This window comes from Grus americana, chromosome 13 (genome assembly GCF_028858705.1).
Source record: "Grus americana isolate bGruAme1 chromosome 13, bGruAme1.mat, whole genome shotgun sequence".
In the NCBI taxonomy this organism is placed as follows: Eukaryota; Metazoa; Chordata; class Aves; order Gruiformes; family Gruidae; genus Grus; species Grus americana.
Window position 1 is genome coordinate 12317179 of NC_072864.1, and position 15971 is coordinate 12333149.

Genomic DNA, 15971 nt, shown 5'->3' on the forward strand with positions numbered 1-15971 from the left:
ACTCTTACAGTATGTTAAGGCAGTTTTATTAAACTGTATTGCAATGTTGAATGCCCTATCATTTGATTCAGTTAAAATTTCTAGAAAGGTAAATTATTTCTTTCAACTTCACAGATTAAAGTAAATATATATATATACACACACACGCACCAGATTCTGATCACTAAATGAGAAGTTTATCTTTCATTATCTCCTATACATCAGCAAATTCTGGTGGTTTATGTATTGTGAGCTTCCTTGTCTGTAACCTGAGTATAGTGATAATTTTTAGATGAGATTTAAACAAAATGTAAGTAATTTGTTTACTTAATAGTATAAAGCGAATAGGTGGGACAATAAATATTATAGTATAGTGTTTGGAATTCACGTATCATTGTAAAATTCATAAATGCATGACTATATTCTTAACAGTAAGTGGCATTGCTTTACAAATACTGCTATGTACAGCAATGTTTATCAGTAGGTAATTTCAGAGATACTATAGGTATGTGTATAATAACTTCAGTAATAAACAAATTATGAAATACTGTGATCTACTGATGGATTTAATTTTTCTACTGTATTGCTTGCATTTGTGATGTAGTTTCTCTTTATTTAACGTGCATGGTTTACAGATTGGAAGCAGAGCCAGATTACAGGGAAATCAAATAGGGTAATAGAGTGAAACTGCATTGAAAGCAGAGTTCAATGAAATTCCAAAATAATTTTAAGATTGCATTCTGCAAATTTTGAGTTCATAATAAGTTTTTCACTTTAGAAAGAAGACATTGCTTTGTGTGTGTGACAGGAGTGCTTACTGGTTGAATACTGCATCTAGAGCACAGGAAGTACAAACGTATTCTGCTCTGGTACGATGGTGATTAAAGGGTGTTGCAGCCCTGAGTTTGCCAGTGGACAGCAGAGTTTACAAAAAGCTTTACCTTGTCTTTTGGTATATTTCTTATAAGCAGATCACATTTCTGTATTTCTATCAGTATTAGCACATATGAGTCAAAAAAAAAAAAAGGGGGCATAATGAAACCTGTATAAAATGATACTGTTGCATAAAAATGCTGACCAGTTGAATGTTACATAGATAGATGTTATCTGAGGCTAATCCTGTTTTTAATGCCTAACCCGAGCACCTTGGGGCTTCAGGACCTATATTTAATTTATTATTTGTAGCTGTCCTTTTGTTTCTGTAGAAGTGATACATTTGAAATGCGTTTGCTGTATCTATTTGCTTAATTTAAGAGATAACATTCACTTGCTTAAAAGCAAACTTTTAAAGTTACTGAAGGCAAGCAGCAGTCTCCTTCTGCGGTGAATGGAATCTTCTCTCAGCTAATTAGAATTTACCCCATTTTCCCAGTAGTCTCACAATTGAATTATTCAAAATTGCATTTCTTTATTGCATGTTGCCAAATTTCGAGGTGAGAAAATATTAAGATAATGAACAAATTTTTATGACAAATTATTACCCTTAATAGAAATTGTTTTTCTTATACATAAAGATCAGAAAACATGATGAAACACGCACTGTACTAGAACTGGACAGAAAATGGTTTGATACCGAAATAAATATACGACACACTTTTGAACAGGCAAATATTGATGGTGGGAGACAGGTATATATGTGTATGTGGGTTGTATTCATGTGCAAAGAATTATAAGATGCTGAAATGCTTCTTTGTGTTTTGTTGCTCTTTTCAGTGAACACAGAATGATAAAAGAACTAAAGGATGTGAAATATTTTACTAATTTTATTTGCATTTAAGTTTTAAAAATATCTTATTGCTTGAAACTGAAGTTAACTTTTTAAATTATTTATGGTAGCAATAATGCATGTTTTTGTTATTGAACTATATCTCTATAGTTCATCTAGTGAACAAAATCCTCCCTCAGCTAATTATAACTTACTGTATTTTCCCAGCAGTCTTACAATCAAATTATTCAAAATTGCATTTCTTTATTGCATATTGCTAAAACCCAAGACAAGCAAACATCAAGATAATAAACAATTATTTATTGCAAATTATTACCTAATATATAAGATTAACAGCTTGTAACTATTAAGATTAATACATGTGGTAAACTGTATTTATTATACTTATTTTGTAGCAAATATCTTTGTATAAAACATATGTTTATGTATTGCAATTAATGAGAAAAAGTGTAAGATTAACAATTTAAGCTGTGTTTTGTTCTTAGATTTATGCACACTGTAAAATTTATTTATCACACTTATTAAAAGTATTTAATGATGGACTTTTAGATGCTATATTTTTAATGTGCAAATATAAACTAAAGGAGTGTTAAATTACAAAATGGAAAATTATAACTGAAGTCAAAGGATCTAACTATTTTCTGCTATAAATCTACTTTAAAATGATCATCATTGGAATTACAGAATCCTTAAATTGTGGCCTTTATAGTACATAATGAGTTGTGATGAGTTTTCCTTTTTAAAGGCTTTTTTCATCATTAGAACTAAACTCAACATCTTGCTCTTAAAGATAAATGTAGCTCATAGTATAAACATTGGAATCATATCTTTTTATGATGAGAAGTTAAAATAACATTTCTGAGAGAAGGGAGCAAAACCAGACAACTTGTGATGCACTGTGAGGAAGAAACTGAATCTAAAAATGAGGCTTCTGCTTTGTCTTTGGAGAAGAGCTGCTGCTGCAATCACGTAGATTGCACAGGTTGACTGAGAAGATGTTTCAACACTCCCTTATTCTGGAGAGACTTGTCTGGTCAAAGTAGTTCTAAACTGATTTTTGCTTTTGCAGAAGTATAATATTTTTCAGCATCTCTTATGCTTTCTTCATTTTGCTAGGAGATATTTACTGCTTGAATCTGTCAGTGATTAGGCTCTGGTATAATATGTTGTCTTAGCATTTTGTTTTAGAAAATATTGCTGTATTGCAAGTACATTCAGAACCTATTTATATACTGGGTTTTTTTTGGTAAAGAAGCTATTTTTTGGGGAAAGAATCTTTCAGCTGAAATGTATTTCTGCTTCTGCTTCTTCCTATGTGACCATGGTTAGTACCAGACATTTAGAGTGTACTTAATGATGTAATTACAATAAACAAGTGATGTGATTTCATACTTAAGCAAACAGCCATGTACCTAAGCAGGTTGGATAGGGCAAAAACCCACATTAAATCTACAAGTTGTGTGGTGGTGTGGTTTTTGTTGTGGGTTTGTTGGTTTTTTTTTTTAAATTTTGTGTGAATGGTTCTCATTTAAACACTACATAGACAGTATTTCTAAAGATTAAATGAAATTTTTCTTTTACTAATTGGGTACTTCCAAGAGATTTTTTTTTTAAAGAGCATTCAAAAATGATCACAGTAAGAAGAGAAGGAAATAATAAGAATGGCAAGCTGTGTGTTTTTAATTTTTATTTTTTAGGTATTCTAAGCAGTTATTCTCACTATTATAACTTTTAAGCATTCGGTATTGTTTTTAAATAACTTTACTATGTCGGACTTGAAATATTGAGCTATAAGTGTTTTTTTTAAGTCAGGTAAAAATATAGTCAAGTTTCATTCCATCAAATCACTAGCTATCATAAAGAGAATCAAGTAAAAATATTGTTTTGCTAAAAGCAGTGAAAACTTTGAACTGAAAATGAGGTGGGGTTTTTTGATAAGCTTTTCTGGAACATAAGAAAAATGTCTTTTACTTTTTGCTTAAAAAATTGATTTAGTTTTGTGTTTTAAATGCATTGAAACAATGATGTACTGAAGAGTTCTGCTTATTGCTACAGGTGTTACTCCTGTTTAAAAAAACGAGTCAGTTTTTCTCTAGATGTAATTTATTATTATACAGTCATTTGACAAGATTTGTCTTCAAAGTGCTAATATGTTGAACTGGTCTTGTTTCCATTGAAGTCAAAAGGCTCTCTGAGTCTTTTTTGTTTATTCCTCATTTGTTATAGACACAGATGTGAATCTAAAAATGCCTATCAAAATGTGTAATTTACTCAGGTTATTTTTAAAGGCTTACATTCTTAGTACGATGCTTCAGTTCTAAAACACCTTAGTTTGCTAATTTTGAAGTAGTAAAGATCCTGTATATTATCTATATGTCTACGGAACTCCAGAAATATTTGATCTAAATTCTCTTCCGCTCAGGGAATTTAAATGATCTGATTTGGGCTGTGTGTGGCTAGCTGAAATTTCCTGAAGTGGGAATCAGTACTCTAGTGCTCCCTCCTGTCTTCAAATTTACGATCATAAAAACAACTATTCTGCAGCAGACCAAAAACCTTCTAGGACACCGTCCGTGTTGTGACATTGGCCAATGAAGGATTTAGAGGGAAAGAGTGGAAGTAGCAGAGCAAAAGTAGGGTTATATTTTCCCAAATTTGTGCTCCCTGTTTCTGGAAACTGACAGTTTATGACCTATACTTTTATACTTCTGATTATCCTTGTTTCTTGTCTCCAGTGCCCTTTTTAGTTCTATTATCCTTTTTTGAGAAATGGTTTCCAGAATGCACTCAGGTTTAAAGATGTAGGCATTCAGAATCTCTACCGAGGAAAGGCAAAATGGCTTAAGAGCACAACAGAGCTCAGCCCTTCTTTGGCATAAACTCCCATAGCTACCGTTTGTGATTGGTGTTTTGTAGGCAAATGCCCTCACGGCTCAAGCAGGGACTGTCAGAGACTGGTATCAGAATTATTGAGCTATAATTAGGCCCATGATGCTCCTCTTCCTAGAGTCATCCTTCACAGGGCAGAACTTGGGAAAGACACTGACCTCATGATCAGTTAACACAAATGATGCTTCCTCCAATGAGTGTGTTTGTGTGTGTCTAGACTTGGCCCTGGTCCTAAGAGGTCCTGACTTTGGTGGAAGTTGTAGCTATATAACACGCCACAGGATGAGATTTAATAGTTGCAGAACTGAATATAGCATTTCACAGAAGTCACAGTTTAGACAAGTCCCCTGATTCTGTATTCGTTATATCTGTTTTCTTTGAGACTAACTTGACTATGGAATTTTACTTCACTGAAGTGAGAACAAAACAATCAACTTTTGCAGCTGATCTGTGAAAAACCATTATCATTAGGCCATCTGGAAAAAAAGCATTTTTAGGTCTTGAACAGTGGCTAAGAGCTCGTTTTTGAAGAATAGATTTCTTGTGATTGCCACATGATAGTGACAGTGCATTACCAAAAAAAAGTGCTGAAACAAGTAGGGTTTTATAGCACCATTTATATTCTAGGTTTATTTCTGCAATAATTTAAACTTTTTCCTACTTTGCAATTTCTTTGTGCTAGTAAAGGTTTATATAGCTTTGGAGACAGTACTACCTGGAATGTTAACTCTGACCGGATTACCACAAAAAACACAACAGCAGAAAGAAATTGGCTACTTAAAAATGGTATGAAGCTGAATAAATGACACATGAAATTTATATGAAGTTTGAATTTTTGTGGCATCAAAACAGAGTAGACAAAATAGGATTAGGTCATTGACCGGGGACCTGGTGTTACTGTATATCAGATATTGAAAGTTTTTTGTAGTAGTCCCTAAGATTGACTTCTAATATAAAAATGGGGTGTTGAGTGTATTGTGGGGGGTTTTTTTTGGGTGGGGGAGGGACGGAGGAGGGCAGGGGGAGGGTGTTGCAGTTTTCTTGAGTGTGTATGTATGTTAGGTTTTGTGTGGTTTTGTCGTGTGTGGGTGTGGTGGGTTTTTTCCCCTTCTTTTCCCTACTGCTTATGAAGTACTATGTACTTTGAGAGATGTGAGTCCACGACAAGAGAGTATGAATTTGGAAAAACTCTTACAAGTTCTTGTTAGAGAATGTTTATTGATCAGGCTTTCTCATTGTACTATTTAGAAAATTCAGGCAAAAAGTATGGCTGAGACATGACTGAGAAGTGTTGGTTTTTGTTTTTTTTTTTTAATCAGAAATGGATTAAAAAAACCCCCAACAAACAAAACCCAGAACAACTCATACTTTATTTAAAACTGTTTGGGAGCGAGTTCTCTTCAGTATTTCCACAAACTGCACAATCTATCAGATGCATTGTGCATGTGGTAACTGGAAAATTGTACGTTCATGGAAAAAAATTTAGAAAAGACACTTTAAAAAAAATCTGAACAATGTAGCACATGTATTTATCTTATGTCAAATAGGGTGGTAATGCAAAGCTAAGCTCATTTACAGAGGATGAGAATTGACTAAGGGTGATTTGAACTGAAGGTCATAAGGGTAGCTCTGCAAACATTGCAGATTAACTAATAATGGACTGTGCTGCAAAACTATTTGTCCACACCAAGAATTAAATGCTAGATTTACTTGTAGTGCAGGCAGTAGGAATGCACAGTAAACAGTAAAGAAAAGGTTCTGCTCATCCTGCTGAGTTGTTTGTATATGGGCCACCTGATATCAAGCTAGGGACACTGTTTTACTAGCCAGTACGTTCTACATTGTGTGGAAAAGGAACATAGGGACCAACTGGAGGGGGCGTAGGGGGTGAGGGGTTTTGTTTGGTTCTTTTAATGTATCCTGTACCTGTGTTCTTGTACAGATAGCCCCCCTTGTACTTTGGATGTAGGCTTTGGAGTAATAAATTGATGCAGAATATTCTACGCAACTGAATCTATATCTGAATCCTAAACTTTCCCTGTGGATTTTTGATTGTCTGCAGACAGATTGTAGTCTAATGGTGGTTTGCCTCCTTGGGTATTTTTTTTGTTTGTTACCAAATCACATACATGTTTTTAATACACAAGATGTACTTTTTAATATTGCTTTTCCATATGCTGCTCTAAATGTATACATTCCACATATTGCATCCAGGGATTTTTTTTTTCTTTCTTTCCCCTGAGGAAAAGTGTTATTCAGTGGAATTTATCTGTACTTCAGGAAATCTCAGGCAGGACAGATGGAATTACGAAGCCCTGGAAAGATATACACTTGCTCCTAAATGGTGATGGATATGAGTCATGATTATGATGAGTATGAGGGAGCTTGGTTTATGAAAGTGCAGATGAGAAGGGATGTGATCCACAAGGTAATGTTTCCATTTAGATGGGGTCCAGAATATGAAATATCTAAGGATACATGATGACAGAGTTTTCAAGTGTGGTATCACAGTTCAAAACTGTATAGGTTTCAGTGTCAGAAGCATAGGTATGCCATTATTTCTTCATTGAACACCACTAGGGCTCAGAGATAAACTTTTGTATTGGAATTCAGTTTATTATTTCTCATCAATAATAGATGGGATATTGACTGTAGATATTCAAATATTTTGCAATCTACCCTATGATTTTCATGGTTGGAATTGTGAATTTGGATATAAGTGTTTTTGTATTATCCATTACTGTTTTACAGTTTTCACTGGAGCCTTGAAATACTCAGTGCACATGTTCATGCACATTCTTTAATAGCAACCTTGCAAATTTGTCCTGAAATTTTACTTTCAGGAGTCACAAAACCTGCTTGTCTGCCACATGCCCTGAAGATTGATTAAGAAACAAAGGATATTTGACAAGTTTATAAAAAATAATTATTGCCCTGGGCAAATGAGTAAGTAGTATTTTGATTTGCACGTAGCCACTTTTGAAAAGCTAGTTTAAATATGAGACATTTTAAGGCAAAGCATAAAAACCCTCACAGCATGGAACACATCTAGTTAGGGATGTACAGCAAGAAATAATTCTGGATTTATGAAAAAAAAAAATACTTGAATTTTAGGGGCAAAAAATTCCCCAAAGTGAATTTAATCAGAGACTTGCATCCTCTTCCTCATGTTTTGGTTCAGTTTGTAGATTCATGTATTATTTCTGAGGCTGTGAAAACATTCAAAGAGAACATTGAAAAAAATCACACCTTAGTAGTTGACTTAAATGATGAGATGGTTTGGACGTAGCATTCTGGTAGAAGGCTGGAGTCTGAGTGATTGTGTTGTATTGTCATTCAGTGGGGAGCAGAGAGTTTCAGATAAAGTATCTCTGCAAATTGTTTTTGTCAACTAGGTCATCTTATTAATAATGCTGCTTCCTGATTATTGTAGCTTCTACAGGCAGTAGGCTTTGTTGAACAAGCCATCTTTACTCTTTTTCCTGTGTTGCTTTCTTTTGTGGTCAGAAAAAGATGGCTATCAATCTCTGTTTGGAATTTGGGAGAACTAGAATAAGGTAGTTAAGACGTTTACCTTAGATTTACTCTCTCATTATTGAATAGGTTATAGTGGTAGGTTAAAAATGCTTGGTGTTTTAGCTGTTTAAGGTGTGATAAGCAGTATTTAAGGGTTTGTGTTTGCACAAGGGTGAGTTATACTTAGCCTGGGAAAAGAGACTTGGATAAGAAAAAAAACCTTCATGCTTCATGACACTACAGCTAAGCTTGGAAGCTTATGATTTGTTATAATTATACAGATTAGTCTAATTCTATCTAAGTAAATGACATTAGCATTTTAATGTACAAAAAGTAGTCCTTTCTAACTGCAACTCACAAGAGTTTTTGGAAAAAAATAAAGCAGTTATTGTGTTCTGAGATTGCTTTACTGTACGATGCTACCACTATCACGTGGTATGAAACCAAAGTAGAACAGTAGTAAAAATACCCTTCTCTTTCCTGTGTAGTAAACAATGAAGGAAGTTGTTAATTATCAGCTATAGGTTTGCTTCTCGTTTTTCAAAGCTTACGCTACCTGGTAACTTTGATTATAGTGAATTTTGGGCTTTACATACATTGCCTCATTAGGGAGACAATAAACCAATTTTAATATGTCTCAGTCTGCTGTTTTCAGATGAAACTGTCATCATGGGCCTTTTTTGTTACACTTCACAGCCTGGAATATTTTTTCCTTTAGTTTAGCGTGTTTTCTTCTCCATATGCATTGTAGTCTAGATATTAGCATTTGTGGCATTTCACTTAATGTCTGTGTACAATATATCTTTGGGTAAAATACACAGCATATAATGCAAACTAAGCAGATATTCCACTTGAACTATATAAAAATAAGATAATTAACACCTGAGTGGTATCTGGAAGGCCTATGAGCTATCCCATTCTGTAGGCATAGTAGGAGAGATAATGGTGTAAACATGGAGTAATGAGAATTTATTATGCTGGAGTTGAGTTCAGAACCTATTTGGATGAGCATTAATAAAATAGTATAAATTAAAAGTCTAATATTTTAACATTAAAATGCAACCTGGTTTATAACCCAAAATCAGAGTAGAAAACAGATACTTAAATTATTGCTTTTTCTACTGGGTCTTTACCTACAAGGAACAGTTATAGAAGAAATGATAGGAGCCATGCCCTAGGAATGCCCAGAGTAGATGTCTAAACAGGTGATTGTTTCCCTGGCACCCATTACTCTCCATTGACTAGTCTGTAGGTCTAATTAACTGAGACTTGGATATCTGATGCTAAAATAACTAAAAATTAAAATAGATTAATTCTGTCCTTTATGTCTAAATTATTATTATTAGGTCTAGTCTCTAGCTCAGAGAAGTTAGAGCTATATGGCAAACCACTGCGGTTACTGCTAATGATTAATGCTGTCCATATAGGACTACAAAGTACCTGGTTGTTTGCCACACCTGCTGCTCTGGCAGCTTCAGCTAATTGCTCTGTTAATAGAGTACTGACGGAATTCAAAAGGGCGGTATTTACATGCCAGTAGTGGGGGAGGAGGGAACAAATTTCATTGCACTTGGTGAAGGAGGGAGGGGAATTTTAGCATTACATTACATGTCTTTTAATGATTACTGAAAACTCCCTTTTTGCTACTACCAACCTGTCACTGCAATCAGTGAAGTTTAAATTCTTTCTGTCTTTTGAATAGCCATAGGTAGTTGTGTTACTGCTAAATTTTAGCTGCTGTTAACACTTAATACAAAACTCTTCAGAGAATTTTGTGGGATTTTTATTGCTTGAGTGCTTGTGCTTTTTTCATTTGACAGCTTGTGAAGAGATGAGTATTGGTGAGGTTAGAAAAAAATGATGTTGTCCAGGCACAAATGCATGTGGCAACAGTGTGGTAATGTGAAATTCAGAAGCTGGTAACCTACCAATGGAGTGCACTGTGAGACCAAGTAACCTTACACTAGCCCATTTATACTGAATTGCTGTGGTGTGGAATTGCTGAGCTTTCTTGGCATAATGGGTGTCCTGGTTTTGGCAGGGATAGAGTTAATTTTCTTTTTAGCAACTCGTGTAGTGCTGTGTTTTGGATTTAGGATGAGACTGGTATTGATAACACACTGATGTTGTAGTTGTTGCCAAGCAGTCAAGGACTTTTCAGCTTCTCATACTGTCCTGCCGACGAGAAGGCTGGGAGTGCCCAAGAAGATGGGATGGGACACAGTCAGGACAGCTGACCCAAGCTGGCCAAAGGGATATTCCATATCATATGATGTCACACTCTGTATATAACTGGGGGAGTGGGCTGGGAGGTAGTTCAGTTTGAGAACTAGCTGAGCATTGGTTCTGGGTGGTGAGCAATTGTGCTGTGCATCACTTGTAGTTATTTTAGCTGCCTGCCGGGTCAAACCATGACAATGGGATTTAAAAACCTAGAGGGCAGACAGCAAGGGTCCCAGCTTGATGCTTCAATAATTTAAATGCGAGTTTAACTAGAACTTAAGTTCCTCTGAGATTGTAATGTACAGTCTGAATATATCCTAAATCGTTGAAAATCTTACAGCTCTATTTTGATGCCTAATTATGAATTTAGAGACTAATTTTAGGCATGTGTGTCTAAAAATGCATGCTGTAGTAATTCTAATAAATTTTCTCAAACTTTCTTGAACTACCTCTCGCAAATAAACTTACAGGCCATGATTCAGTAAACTACTTAAATATACTTTTGGGAAAACTTGCGCACTTAAAGTTAATGAATGGTGTGGGATTATTTGCGTACTTAATCATCTGCTTGAACGCTTTGAACTAGAGCTCTAGCCCTTATATTTTTACATTCTTTTTCTTATAGCGAGACTTATGAAGCAGGTATGAATCTTGCAGCTAAAATCACGGTGGCTGATGCTAAATAGACCTCCTTTTATGCATTTTACATGTAAGAGCTGAATTTTATTATTAACAGACAATGGCATATACTGATTTAGATCAGAGATCAGTATTAATTCATTCTTATTTGACACAGGTTACAGTGTTACAAAATTTAGAAGAACTAGAACTGTTGGGAAAAAAATGAATGGAAATATCAGAGAGCAAAATCTACCCTATTTAAAATATATTACAATCTTTATATGGTTGAAAAGAATACATTTTTAGAAGTCATTTGAATTATTGTGGAAGAAATACATCTGTATTATATGTTTGTTAAAAGATTATGTTTAGGTGCTAAAGACCTATATGTAAAACTTTATTGGTAAATTTTGAATTTTCTGATGCTTTTGGCTCAAAAAGTATAATTTTCTATTTTGCATCAATGTAAGTAGTTTGAGTGAATGTAGGCAGTCTGTATTAGAAAGTATAGCTGAAATAGTCATAGAGAGAGTAAATTTTCTAGAGCGGATACCTATATGGAAGTATACCAGTATACCTTTTTCTAATATAACTTCTAGTTGCCAAAGAGAAATCACTCCTATTACACCAGTAAACTGTTCCAGTACACACTGTTGGCTGGTAAGGGGATAATGCAAAAAGCTTTTAAAAAAAAAAAAAAGTCCAAACATTTTTTATTTTTGCAGAAAAATAAAAATCCTTCATTTAATAAATTCTATAATTCATTAATAGAATTTTGATTAAATTATTTTGCATAGATCTTGGGACATATATTTCTGAACTATTTTTTTGTGTGAATTTTTACGAGAGAACTAAACCAAACTTATGTAAACTTGGCTATGTTTACCATTAGGTAAAATTTTGGATTACTGTACCACATTTATTCTTCTGTATGTACAATATATATAAAAGAAAAAAAAAGTGTCATGTAAATCGTGGTTATTTAAGCAAGAGAATAAACATCAAAATCATTGAACTGAAGAATTGTATTTTCTAGAATATTTGCACCCAAAATGGTTTCAGGTTTAAAAGTATACATTAATAGCTTGTGTAAATAAGCGTATGCTGACCTGAAATAGCTAACTTCTTTTGTGAAATGAGTTAACCCAGGAACTTTAATTTGGATGAAGTGAAATTTCATTAAATGTAGCACCCTTCATTTGATTGTTTGAATCTTTGCTATTATTACTAGTGCTATTATTATTATTCTCTGTCTCTTTCCAAAAGCAAATAGGATCAACATAGTTGGGTCCTGGGCATTTCAAGTACAGCAGCAAGGCAAGGACTTCCCCCCTGTACTCTGAACGTGCAAATAGTGCACAATATGCCATGTAAATACGTCTGGATTTTTTTTAAATAGAGCAAAGACTTCTCTAGTTTCAAATGCAGCGTTTCCAACTGTATTCCTGAGGAAAGAGGAGGTGTACTTGTAGCAGTAGTAGACAGATGTTGAAACTCTTTGTGCATGATATATGATGCAGAAAAACCTTGTTGTACTGTCATTGTCACTGACTGTGACACAATTTGCTGCCTAGGTTTTGTTTCTCAGCTTAAAGCTGCTTGAGGCTGCTAACTAGTGTACATAGTATTGCTGAGATGTTAAGAAAGAGCTTAGAGAGAAAAATGTGCAACTTGTGTAACTTGTGGCAGAAGTTCCATCATGAAGCATTTAAATGTACCTTGGACTCAATGGAAGGAAAAAAAAATCTGTTAAGAATAATTTTATATTAAAATGGGAACAATATTAACAGAATGGAAACAAGATGGCCTGATGTATTTTTTCTGGCTCTAATTCCTGGCAGCATAGATACTGAAAAAAACCCAATCAAACAACCCAAACAAAACTTGAAGTAATGTTCCTGTATTGGTCTCTGCAACTATCAAAATCTTGGTAACACTCAATGGAATTACTGAGAGGCCTTGTATTCCAGAAGAGAGAAACTTCAGGTATTGACAATGTAAATGAAAGATGGGTTATGACACTGTGTGCATGTGTAATTCAAATTGTGACTTACGTAGATTACAAATGAGTTTAGAAAAGAGCTTTAGATTGGTATAATGGCACATGAATTTACAAATTGTAGTCTAAAGGGGAAATAAGGAAATGTTGAGAGTCCTATCCTTGGGAAGTAACATTCACATAAAAACTGTTGTCCATGTATTCCCTGCTTTGAAGATCATGCTATTAATTTGATAAAGCCCAGGTTTTGAGGCAGTATTTCCACTCAACTTTTTTTTTTTTATGTATGTATTTAATGTTTCTATTAAGGTATGCTTCCAAATGTACCAGTGTGATAAGCTTTATGCTCTTCTAGTCAAATAAGTACTATTCAGGCCAGAAGCTACATAGTAGTAATGATTACAGTGTAGACCAACAGGCAAATATAAATATAATGGCAAACCAGAAATCACTTGTGCATGCATCAACAGTTGGACTTAAAATAGAAATTTGCCAATCTTTAAAATTTTTTAATAGTACCTCCCAAAGATGTCAATCTATACATAAGGCTTCAATAGCAGTTAATAATGTAATCACATGGTTTTATCAGTTGCCCTTTTTTCCTTTTAGAAAAGATCTTAAAGAAATCTTTACATTTAGACATGCCATAAACATGAGGTGTAAGATTTTGTTACTACAGATGTAATGCTCTTTTGCAACGTTCTTTAAGGTTACTGTAGCAGTGTGATACTAAATGGAGAGTTTTATGTAGTTACAAATATAAGCAGTCAGCTGAAGCAAAAAAGACACATAATGCAAAGTCTAAGATGACTTGAGGGTGGACAAAGGCCTCTTAGGAACCAAGAGGATGTTTAAAAATTTTTCCAACTTGTTGCCTGAGTAGACTATCAATGGTCATAATCATTGCAGTGATAGAGAAATTTTGAAAAAGTTGCTGAAAACCAGATTTCTTTAACAAAATTGTAGTACAAAGGACTGGAAATAACAACATCAATTATCTTAATTCCTACAGAATCCAGTGAAAAATTGCCTGAGTCATTAAATGAAACATGCAATGATAAATGTCACTGACTTGTGCCAGTGTGCCTATACTACTGTCTATGCATGGGTTGGCTCTCTTCTTTTTTAGTCTGTTCTTATACATTTTTTCCTCAGGAAGGTTTCAGTAACACATACAGAAAAAGTTATTGAGTGCCCTAGGAAAGGATGTTTTCCTCAGGTAATTGCCACATTTGAGTCCTGAAGGCTCATTTTACTCTAGGTTAAACCATTAAGTGGAAATCACCAACAATATGTTTCACCTCAGAAAAAGGTTTTAATCTACCCTTGACAGAAGGAAGTGTGGGAAATAGGAGAGAGATGCATATATATTGAAAATGAAAAAAAAAAACCCCAATAAATCATATTTTCCAAATAAAATAAACTTTTCAAAATCTGACTCTCCTTAAAGTAAGGAAATGCTCTTCTGTGTGTGGTTTTTTTTTTTTTTTTGTGAAACTTACAGACTGTGTAAAGTACCTTTCTTTCTTCCAGTAATACAGGACTCTGTGTATTTATGTTACTGACACAGGTCATGCAAAACTGAATAAAGGTAAGCAGTGTTGGTGCCAAGTCAAGCCACACTATTCAGATGAGAAGTTAGGAAGGAGGTGAATGGTTCTGTCAGAAATGAAAGTTTAGATGTTCTAAGGATTGCTAGTTGGAGAAACCTGAAGAATAGTCACAGAAGGACAAATTCTGGTGCTGCATCTTAGTTCAAATGCATACTAAAAACTTACTCCTGCTACCACCAATCCAGGAGGATTTATAAGCCTGACATTTTAAATAGATTTTATTCACCTGGTTAAGTAATGTAGAAAATGATTATATCAAAAAGTTTATTTCTGTTACAAGTGGACATTCACATGAATTTACTAGTATAATAATACATATGTTTTGAAGTGGCATGTATGTTCATAGCTTCTAAAGTTCTTCCAGCAGTTATAGTCTGAGTGAAGAAAAAAGTAATTTTGGTTGTAATATTCACTTTGTTGTTGTTAAGGTAGAGTGTTTCATGTTTTTCACCACTGGTCTGCAGATTGCTTGGAGACCTTGATTTTGGGAATAGCAGTTGTGTTTAAAAGCAGTTGACTATAAAGTAAACTTTTTTTCCCAAGAATGTCAAAGTAATTCTATTGTATATATCTATTATCAGTGTTATTTAAGGACCTGTTGACATAATTATTTTTACTGTGTCACTGCCTAACGACTCTGCTCGTAGACCAGGATCCCATTGTATTATGCAGATATCAACATACAAAAAAATCCTCGCTTAAGGAGCTTGAAAAAATTACTTTTTTTTAATTCTAATTGTCAGTCTGGAAAGGTCTGACCAACTGAATTTGACTTGGGTATCCCTTTCTCTTCTTTTTATTATACCTGCTATTTTATTTTCAGTCTTTTGGTTGTCCTTCCTTCATTACTTTTGCAGGGCATGCGAGATGGCCAGTAGCTTCTCTGAACTGCGTTCCCCCTCTGATGTTATGTGTCGTCCCCCGTCCCCCCACCATGTGCTCTAAAGATGTGTGAATCGTGGCTTCCTAGAGATGTGTGAATCATGGCTAACCAGAGCAAGGTGCTGGGGGGTGGCGGGGGGAGGAGAACAGGGAAATGAAGGATATCATGGAAGTTTTGGAGGTACTTGTTCTAGATTTCAATAATGTGACACACAGTGTCTAAAAGTATATGTCTAGAAAGTATTACTGCTTATTAGAATCAACATTTTGAATGTGAATAGTGAAAAATAGAGAATTTTAAATATTATTTCAAGCTGGCAGTCACAGCTTTCACCTAACCTTTATGGCTGTCAGAGGCCAACATCTGCCAGACTTTATAGAGTTTCTGCTCATTTTTCATGATAAGCAAAGAGTGAAAATGAAGATCTTGACAAAATGGTTCCTTTTATAAGAAATGTAAGAGTTTATTCTGTCTCTTTTTTTCCTCTCAGAACGCTTCCAGTATTTGCACCTAGTCTCCATT